General features: G+C 47.8%; 1 long non-coding RNA gene across 1 annotated transcript; it reads left to right on the forward strand.

Moving 5' to 3' along the window:
* Positions 1-5,488: 5,488 nt before the first annotated feature.
* Positions 5,489-6,576, forward strand: LOC116531809. The gene is made up of 2 exons (XR_004260597.1): positions 5,489-5,652; positions 5,907-6,576. It is a non-coding gene; the product is annotated as an uncharacterized LOC116531809 (long non-coding RNA).
* The last annotated feature ends 3,467 nt before the right edge of the window (positions 6,577-10,043 follow it).

A 10,043-nucleotide genomic window follows, 5' to 3' on the forward strand; every position in this document is an offset into this window, starting at 1 on the left:
AAAAAAAAAAAAAAAAAAAAAAAGAAAAAGAAAATCAGTTAGTAAAAACAAAGCCAAAACATGTATAGAAATCAAAAGCAGAAAAAAACCCATCAGGCAATTGCCATGAACATTTTGACATTCCATCTAGGTTATTTTTTCTATGTATTTTTTTTAGTGTTTCTGATCTTTTTAAATGTGATTTAAGTCACATTTGCTTGTTTAAACAACCAATTCTAGTCCGGGTATGGTGGCTGACGTCTGTAATCCCAGCACTTTGGGAGGCCAAGGCCAGTGGATCACTTGAGCTCAGCCTGGGCAACATGGTGAAATCCCGTCTCACACAGTTTAGCTGGGCATGGTATTGCATTCCTGTAGTCCCAGCTACTTAGGAGGCTGAGGTGGGAGGATGGTTTGAGCCCAGGAGGCAGAGGTTGCAGTGAGCTGAGTTCACACAACTGCACTCCAGCCTGGGCGATAGAGCCAGACCTTGTCTCAAAACAACACCAACAACAAAAAATCCTGAAGGTTAAAAACAGTAAAAATCCTCTTCTTGCAAGGTCACTCCTTTGCACAGCTTGGTGAGCATACTTCCAGATTTTTTTTTTCACATATGTTATTTAAACATACAAGGGATGTATTTTAAAGGCATTGTCGTGGTATGCATTTCAAAGCATGATCACTCTCAAGGTTGAGAAGTCTCATTTTTTTTTTCAGTCACCTTGTGTCAGACACTGTATGTATTTTATATTATCTCATTTAATCCGCACAGTTGACTTTGATAGAGCTCTGATGAGTCCTGGTTTCTCCATCTGTGAGACGGACGAGAAAATAAGGGCCACTTTGCAGACTTTTGAGATCAAGTGGGACATTGTCTACAAGGCACTTACGGATACAGCCTGGCAGGAAGTGAGCGCTCGTTACATGTCTTAGGGTGTTTACAGTGAGTGCGGCAGCAGCAGCTTCATTTGAGCAAGAAACCCCACCCTCGGGGAGTAAGCCACTTGCCCAAGGCCTAAAATCTGATGAGTCAAAGAGCAAGTCTCTTCTGGCTTCAAATCCTACCTTCTGCCACTCTGAAAACAAAGGGAGGCAGGCACTTGGAGAAACGTGGTAGAAAGGTGGTCCCACACGGCCAAGAGACAGTTCCCCATCTGCGTTGTGGACGCCCCTTTACATGCATTTTTCTGTTTCTCATTGAAGAGAACTTGCCGGTGCCAAAGGAACACATGGGCCATGGCCCCACGAGTTAGGCCAGGTTTCATGTGACTTTGAGGAACTTCTTTGCCATAGCGAACTAGTTTTCTTCTCCTTCTTTTTCTACCTGCTCTAGACACAGGCAGGAGAGATGGTGATGTTCCTGCCTATTTGGATACCCAGAGAACTGGCCAGACCTGGGCCCCTTTGGAAACATGCTGCTGATTGCTATGGACAAAAGGGAAAAGCAGGGCTTCTCCATTTCTGCTGATGCAGAAGGGGACATCGTGGGCTCGAGTGTCCAAGGATCCGTACTTGGACCCCTCTGCCCACTAGAGAAGTGGCCCGGCAATCTTACCATCCTTTTCTCACTGTACCTGTATGCATGTGTACACGTACAAAGGCATGTGTGTTGGGAGAAGGGCTCTGAGTATCGTTTCTGGGCAGTTTCACCGCATTTTACTTTCAGAAGCTCTCATGACTGCTCAGAGTAGCAAAGGCAATTGAAGTGGAATATTAATTGGTCCGAGGTTAATATTTTGAACTCCACCATCACGACAGCAGGCCTTGCTGTCTGCAGGCCTGGAAAGAACCCATCTCTCACGTGGAGCCACAGCGTGCATCCCATGGCCACTCTGTTCCTTTCACTGCACCTCCAGCATTTATACCTGTGGAAGAGGAAGGCATGGCTGCATTTGTCATTTTTTTCCATCAAAGGAGACACATTTATTCAATGAATCAGACCTGAGACTACTTTCCCCATCCCCAAATGTGCATTTTCAGCTAGAACATGAACATAAGAGTTTTGATAATGGTCTTTGGAGATTCATTTTTTGGTCATTAGCCAGCGAGAGGGTCATGTAGTTGTAATGACTTAAAGGAAACACGCAGGATGTGTGTCATCCTGCTCAGCGATGTGGTTTGTTAGGGAGCAGTGACCCTCCTCTCTTCCGTGCTGCTGCCACTTTGGATGAGTGTTCAGTAAATAATGTCATTTGCAGGCCGCGAGATTTAAGATGGAGAAAATCCATTTCAGGTCCCAGATGAAGTCATGTGACTCTGGAAAGAAGTCAGGGCAGACTGTTTTGGGAATGCTGCCAGAGACTCAAGCTTTAGGTTTTAACTTCATTGCTATTACATCCAATACACGAGAAAAAAACTGCCATTCATAATGATACTCTTGTGATCAATCAAATCTGGTCAATCAAATCAGTGACCAGAGCACTCTTAAGTCTGCGGCTCCTTCACTGGACTAAGTCAAGTAAGTAGAAGGGAGGGAGGGTGGCGAGGACTTCCTCATCGCTGACTTGGTGGGAAATGACAGCGGTAGGATCGGGAGCTGTCATCTTCAATCCACTCGGTGCTAATTCCATTTAGCAAAGCACAACGACCTCATTTAATTTCCTGATCACTGTCCCTTCCTCCTCCCTCAGTCCTGTGACTTTGAGCCTTATGCCATCGGACTATACACGATCGCTGTCCCCCAACCCTGTTGCAGACACCTGCAGGCCCTGTGCTGCTCTCCCTTATTATTTGATGGTTTTAGCTCCTGGCTCACTGCTGCTGTCTCTTGTAATTCAGGATAGACATAGACAAGCCTTCCCGTACCCTGGGGCCTCTTAGGTAGGTCATTGATGAACTCACTGCAACCTTCTTGTCTTCTGTCTCAGCCACCTACTCCTAGCAGCAGACCTTAGCTTAGTCATTAAAACTGCACCTGAGTCCACAACGCCACCTCAATATATACCTCCTGTTCTCTGACCCCTGTCTCCTGTCTTTCCATTTCTCTGCCTCTGCTGCCCCCTCCAAGGTTCTTCAGCCCCCACCTGAACTACACTTCATCAATCCTGCTGTCTTCTCACTGTCCCACCCCCTGGCTTGAGATCCTCTGTGCCTTCTCATTCCTCCGCCTAGACCCTTGCTTCCCTGAACCCTCTGGCCCAGACCCAACCCTGCTGCGCTCCGCCTTCTCCACCTGCACCCGAGCAGCTGCGCTGCGGGTGCTGGGGTGGAGAGCACGTGCTGACTGGCCACGCTGTCGGTCACGGCTGCTAAGCTGCAGTCAGGTCCTCACGCTGCCCTGCAGTTCTGCTCGCTCTCCAGGTTCCTTTAGGCCCTCGACCCTGAGACCCCTCTTTTCACTCCCAGCAGCTGTTCTCACTTCAGGCCGTCCTAGACAACATGTTCCGGCTCCTGGCCATGTCCCCCACCTGCCTTCCGCTGTGGGGTGGGCAAGTGAGTAGTGCTCGATTCTAAGTCTGTCCTCCCGTAAGCCCGGGCCCCTCACCTCTGGACACCGACGAGCACACTTCAGCTTGTCCTCCCTCTTCCACGCCATCAAGTTCCGCACCCACCAGCATAGGGGTGGCTCTCCCATCCACTCTCCCACAAGAACCACCCATCTTCCCTTCACAGCCAGATTCCTGCAGTACACCCTCTTTCCTCCGTGAGGCCTTCCGTCCAGCACTCTGCTGAGACAGCTCTTGCCAAGGACACCCAAGGTCCCCATTGCCACAGGAATAGGATTCTCTGTCTTGGAATTGCTTCGCCTCTCAGCAGCCTTGGACACACACCATCAGCGGACAGCCTTCTTGCCAACAGTTGCTTCTCTTGGCTTCACTGGCCACTCCTCCCCATCTTATTTGCTGGTTCTTCCTCATCCCTTAACCTTTGCAATGTGGAAGGTCCCAGGCTCAGTCCTCTGACTTCTCTAATTATATCTTCTCCCTAGCTGACCTCGTGCGCGCTTCCAGCTTTAAATAACAACTCAATGCTGCAGACTCCAGATCTCAGTCCACAGCCCAGCTCCCCACTGGAGTCCCCGCTGGGTGCTCCCCATCACCAGGGAGGTGGCTGATAGGCGTCCACTGACAAAGGGCTCAGACGTTAACACACCCCAGCTGAGCCTCTGAGCTTCCTTCCTGAGCTTGGGCCATCTCAGTCTTCTCCACCGAAGGACATGAACTCCAGTCCTCCATTTGTTCAGGCTAGAAACCTTGGAGACATATCTCTTTTTTATTTTACTGCCACACCCAGGCCATCAGCCAGCTCTGTTTGCTCCACCTTCAGAGTATATGAAGGGGCCAGGCTCCTCTCACCTTTTTCACTGCTACCACTGGGTCCAACGTACCGCCATCTTACCTGGATTACTGCAGTCACCTTTTTAACTGAGCTGCTTGCTCTCACTCCTACCCCACTACAATCCTTCCTGTACTGATTCCGGCCTCACTGCAATTCTCTACCCAGCCATCACAGTGATTCTTCTAGAACGTGAGTCAGATCTTGTCATGCCTTAGCTCAGAACCCTTATTCAGAGAAAGAGCCTTGGCCCTGGGCCTCTTAGTGCACACTAAATACATGCACGCCCCAGGGCCAGCTGGTAAACATCCGCATGCCCCAGGGCCTTTGCACATGCTCTTCCCATTGCTTGCAATGACTTTTCTACATTTATTTGCATGGTTCTCTTCCTTTCTGTCAGATGTCTGCCCAAATACCATCAAAGAGACCTTCTCTGCCTATCCTATGTAAAATAGCAAATGCTTGCCCTTGCAAAACTCATTTGTCTAACTGTTTTACTTTAAAAAAAATTTTTTTCTGTTCCGTCTTCTGTTATTAGCATGTACCCAGTGTATAGAACAGTGGCTGGCAGTTCATAGGCCAGCATGGATGTTTCTGGGATGAGTGAATGACTTGAAGATTGTATTTGTTTGTTTGTTTTGCTTTGTTTTGAGCTGGAGTCTCACTGTGTCACCCAGGCTGGAGTTAACACAACCTCAGCCCACTGCAACCTCCACCTCCTGGGTTCAAGCGATTCTCCTGCCTTAGCCTCCCAAGTAGCTGGGACTACAAGTGAGTGCCACCACACCTGGGTAAGTTTTAGTAGAGGCGGAGTTTCACTATGTGGGCCAGGCTGGTCTTGAACTCCTGACTTCAGGTGATCTGCCTACCTTGGCCTCCCAAAGTGCTGGGATTACAGACATTAGCCACCATGCCTGGCCTAAGATTGTATTTCAATTTTAAAGCAAAACTTACAGATTTTTGAAGTTTATCTCAGCAGTGTAGTAATAGATCTGTGTAGATTGAGTACACTCTCTAGGTGTTTCTTTGGTTGAAATTAGTCATCCAGATGTGTAAAGTGGGGTAGATGTCTGCTCAAATGCCATCAAAGCTGCCTTCTCTGCTTATCCTATATAAAATAGCAGATGCTTCGGAATAATTGGTCGGCAGTCCCGAGTGCATGTGTGTTTCAAATGGAGCTGAGGAAATGAGAGGAAAGCCTCAGTTGAAAGTTAGTTCGTTTTTGTAAGTCTGACTCCGGTCACTGCATTTTCATGCGGCTGACAGTTCTTTTCTGCCACGCGGCGGCTGCGTATGCCCGCAGGCAGTCCTGAGCCTCCTGTGAGGGCTTTTTTACCAGCTGGAGGAAAAAAAAAAACCAAAACCCAGACGCTGTGGTGGTTAGTCATAATAAGCAAGGTAAGTGCCCTAGATTGTCACTTGTTTCTGTTTGAACTGTTCCCTGGAAAACTGAGAACGCTGAACAGTGGATTGTACAACTGTGCAAATTAAGGCAGAATTTTTTTTCCCACTTGCCTTAAAGCAAAGTTGCTTGTTTTAAAAGTGACCTAGAAGTGAACTTGTGGTGACATTTAAAATTATACAAATTGGAAAAGGCAAATGGTGCACTTTTGCATGTATTGGAATTATTTGTCTTTCTGTGTTTGCTCTAGGCAAGCGTGAGGGGGAGAAGAGAGCTCAGCTTTGACGTCAGGCAGCCCTGAGTTGGAAGAACACAGGCATTGTTGCCTGCTTGGAGGTGTGACCTTGGGCCAGCTGCTTGGCCTCTTCAGGTCTCAGTTTCTGGCTCTGTTAAATGGGGATGATCATACTGACCTTCCAGAATTTCTCCGTGGTTTTGGTAAGGTGACCTAGCTCGGTGCCTGCATAAACATATTCTGTTTTGGGGAATAATTTCTGCCACACTGCTATTTTACAGAGAAAGACTATTAATCCCATCTTGCAGAGAACATTTAGACATTGAATAGGAGGTTGTCTCCCATAAGTGCTGGGCAGCGGAGCCAGGCCTCCTCCTACAAGGCAGAGGTGTCCAGCTGCCACCACTTCCCCCCACCTGTCAGCTCCGACCACACTCACCCAGTAGTGTTCTTGGACCCAGGGAAGGACTCATTTTTCATTTTCCAGGAACCCTTCTCTTCCCATTTCCTTTCCCAAGGAGCCTTGCCCTTGGATTCAGCTAGACTTGAGCACATTACCTCTCACATGTTTCCTTACGTGTCCCCTTCTCATTGGAATGTCCCCCAGTTTGGACTAACGGGCTCATTAACAACAGCCAGCAATTTAAATTTCCTTTCTTTAAGAATAAAGCCGTCCCTTTCCCTATTCTCTGGCTGTAACTTGCTTAAAGTGGGATGGGATGGAGTGGGATGGTAGAAGGAATGGATACGGAGGCTGTCCAAGGAAGTATCTCAGGGAAGAAAAATCTTGCAAAGGCAAGTTTTGTAGTTTGAATTTTCTAGATACCTGAAAGGAACCAGCCCATTAACACCCAGCCGTTCATCTTTACATCTTGCCGAGCAGCTCCTCCTCTGGTAGGACACCTTTCCGTCGTTTTAGCAGATTCTCATTACACAGAGTCAGGCTGCCTTGTCCTGGACTTCTCTGTGTAATGAGAATCTGCTAAAATTGGCTCTACACTGGTCTGCCTTTGCCTACCCTCAGCCACCAGGTGGCAGCAGAGTCCGTCTGGGCCTGGGAACTGATGAGGCCGAGCCGGTGTCAGTCATTTGTTAAGGACCGTGTTCAGTAGGTTTGTCCCCCTGTAAGTCAGCCTTGGCGTCCGATAGCTGAAAGTCAAAGCCATCAGCTTGTTAGATGGGGTGGCATGTTGTACTAGTGCCCCAAAGCGATCATGCAATTGCTACTGCCTAAAATTTTATTTTATTTATTGTTATTCTTTTTTTTCAGGCGGAGTCGCACTCTGTTGCCCAGGCTCAAGTGCAGTGGCGGGATCTCAGCTCACCACAACCTCCGCCTCCCAGGTTCAAGCAATTCTCTTGTCTCAGCCTCCAGAATAGCTAGGATTACAGGCGAGCCTCACCACGTCAGGCTAATTTTTGTGTGTTTAGTAGAGATGGGGTTTTGCCATGTTGGCGGGATTGGTCTTGAACTCCTGACCTCAGGTGATCTACCAGCCTTGGCCTCCCAAAGTGCTGGGATTACAGATGTGAGCCACCACGCCCAGCCTAAAATGTAATTTTTCTTTTAAAAGTCAAAGCTTAATTATTTCAAAGCCAATACCTAACTTTAGTCAGTTTTACCTCTATAGTCTTATGTCCCTCTTTTTCTTTTCTACCAGTCTATTTGATAATGGGCCATTTCTAAAAAGAATACCAATACTATGTCAATGTTTTGGAAAATGTCCCTGTTTATTTGTTGAGGATTCCTTAAAGCTGAGGGTTGAAAGGTGGCGAGCAGGTTTCTGTAGCTCCTTTATTAAAGGCTTCCTAGTGTAACAATTTATAGGCAGCCTCCTCCATTTGCCGCGGGTGCTTAAAAAACTCCTTCCCAAACCAATCACAGGGAGACTCTCTTCTGCTTGGTGGAGGGGTGTGGATGCTGTCCTTTAGCTTGTGCAAATGTGAGCCTGTAAGCAGTGCCCAGAGCTTTGGGGTCAAAGGGTGACTCCATTGCAGGGGCACGGACGCAGGAATTACTTTGCAGAGGGGATGTCCCTCTTCCCTTTTGAAGACTGAATGTTCTCACACCTGATCAGGCAATGCCAGTAACTCTTTGGATAGTGTACAAAACCCTACGTTTGTTTCTAGGTTAGTTTAAAAGTGAAGAAATCTCACTTTAAGGCAGCAGACAGAATAAAGGCCAATCTGTCCTTGTGCAGAGCTGTGCCTCTGTGGGATCTCTCTTCCTGGCTTAGCTGGGTGTGGCTGACAGCAGAGAACTCTTACTGGCAGAGGGCTGAGTCCGGGCTAACAAGTGGGGCCTGAGACAAGGTCTGAAGTGGCAGGGTTTCTTTGTAGCTCTGTGGACCCCCTTGGTGTCTAATTCCAGTCCCCAGTCCTGTCAAAGTCACCCTACACTTTAATGCAGACACCACAGCTGGTAGATGCTTCCAGACTAGGATGCTGAGGAGACTTGGTTAATTGCGAGATGGAACGCAGAAGCTGAACACGGGAGAGGAGAATCGTAAGAAGGCTGATTTAAAGCAGAGTACAGTATGTCCATACCTCTTGGCTCTGTGAGACCATCTGACCTGGCGCTCATTCTGCAGCCTTAAGGCCCCCCTGTTTGCTAGAAATGTGTTGGGCCCTGCCTGCAAAGGTCCTGATAACTGGTCTTCCTCGGCCTCCAAGTCAAAGGGACAGAGTAGTTTCTGGAGCCAGCAATTCTCTCTGCATCCTCTCTTCCTCTCTTTCCAAGGTGTTGGGTTTTTCAGTGTCTTGGCCCAGGGTTACTTGTACAGTTGAAAGCAGAGCAGCTTAAAGACAGATTACTTCTGTCTTCCCTGAAAGCCTTCGGGGATCAGGGAAATTTTGCTAGAACTAGGCTTGAGGTATAGGGAAGGGAGAGGAGGCTGGGGGCTGGAGTGACTCACTAAGGCTGGGGGGACGGAGCTTGCAGGTTCTACCATTGCCAGGTGTCTGGTTGTGGGGAGATGACTAGTCCTCAGAGAGGAATAGCTGACCCTCAGCAGGTGAGTGCTTCCTCTCCAGTCTCTGGCCCCAGCAAGGCCTGCAGCTCCCAGGTTCTGAGGGTGAGCGTCTAGCTTCTGGAGGATGGTTCTTCCTGCCAGTGTCGGAGTTGGAGCTTTCTCTGCTCTGACAATTCCCCCCCTCCATCCACTTCTCACCTTTAGAACTTGGATCAACTCTCTTGTCCCCAGTGTCTTCTCTTTGGGTCTCTCTGTCTTCGTGGGTTTTTGTTTGTGTTATCCCCTTACTCCCGTCTTAGTGGGGTTTTCAGAGGAGGTGATGTAAATGAATAGATCAGCCTATCATGTTTAACTTTGGAAATCTGCTTGCGTGCTCTCTCCGTTTCTTTTTTAAAATTGAAGCATCGTTTACAGATGGTGAAATGCAAAGATCTTAGACATACAGCTCTTTGGGTTTTGACAAATGCACGACCCACGCCTAAGTCAAGATGGAGAACACACCCACCCCCCGAACCTCCTTTGTGACATTGCGGTTCCCTCTCTGCCCCTCTGTCATCAGCCACCACTGCTGTGATTTCTGTCACCATAGGTGAATTTGGGCCTTCATTTTTGAATTTTTGAGGTATATGTATATGGTCCGAATCAGTCTCCCAACACAACTAAGTAAATGCAGACCAACTCTAATATTATAAGAAATTGGAATTTAAGTACGAACAATGCCATTTTATTTAAAATGCACACAGTTGTGTCCAAATCTAACCTCTTCCTTCAGGAGTAAGGAGAGAAGCTGTGTTGTCTTCTAGGGTTTCCTTCATAACCAGAAGAACTTCATGTCAGTTAAAAACTTCTTCCGTGAAAAAAAAAAAAAAAACTCAAGTAATCAAGAAAGATCCTCAGTGCCTTTGAACAAACATCACATCTCTTCACAGATCTTCACTGAAGAGTTCTCAACAAAAACAGAGGCTTCCCATCTTAAAAATGTGTATCTGGCATCTTATCAAAAAACATATTATTAGCTCTCCTTTCAAATAACCCTCTGAAGTTGTCTGGTTGTGGGCAGAGGCCCTTGTGGTGGCGCTGTGGGAGCAGGTCTTGGGCTGTGCGCATGTGTGTACGTGGGAACCTGTGGCGGTGGGTCGTGAGGCCTGAGGTGTGGTAGTTGCCTGGTTTCTGGCTGGTG

The sequence above is a fragment of the Sapajus apella genome, unplaced genomic scaffold, assembly GCF_009761245.1.
Source record: "Sapajus apella isolate SASKATOON/1434 unplaced genomic scaffold, GSC_monkey_1.0 scaffold72, whole genome shotgun sequence".
Taxonomy (NCBI): Eukaryota; Metazoa; Chordata; class Mammalia; order Primates; family Cebidae; genus Sapajus; species Sapajus apella.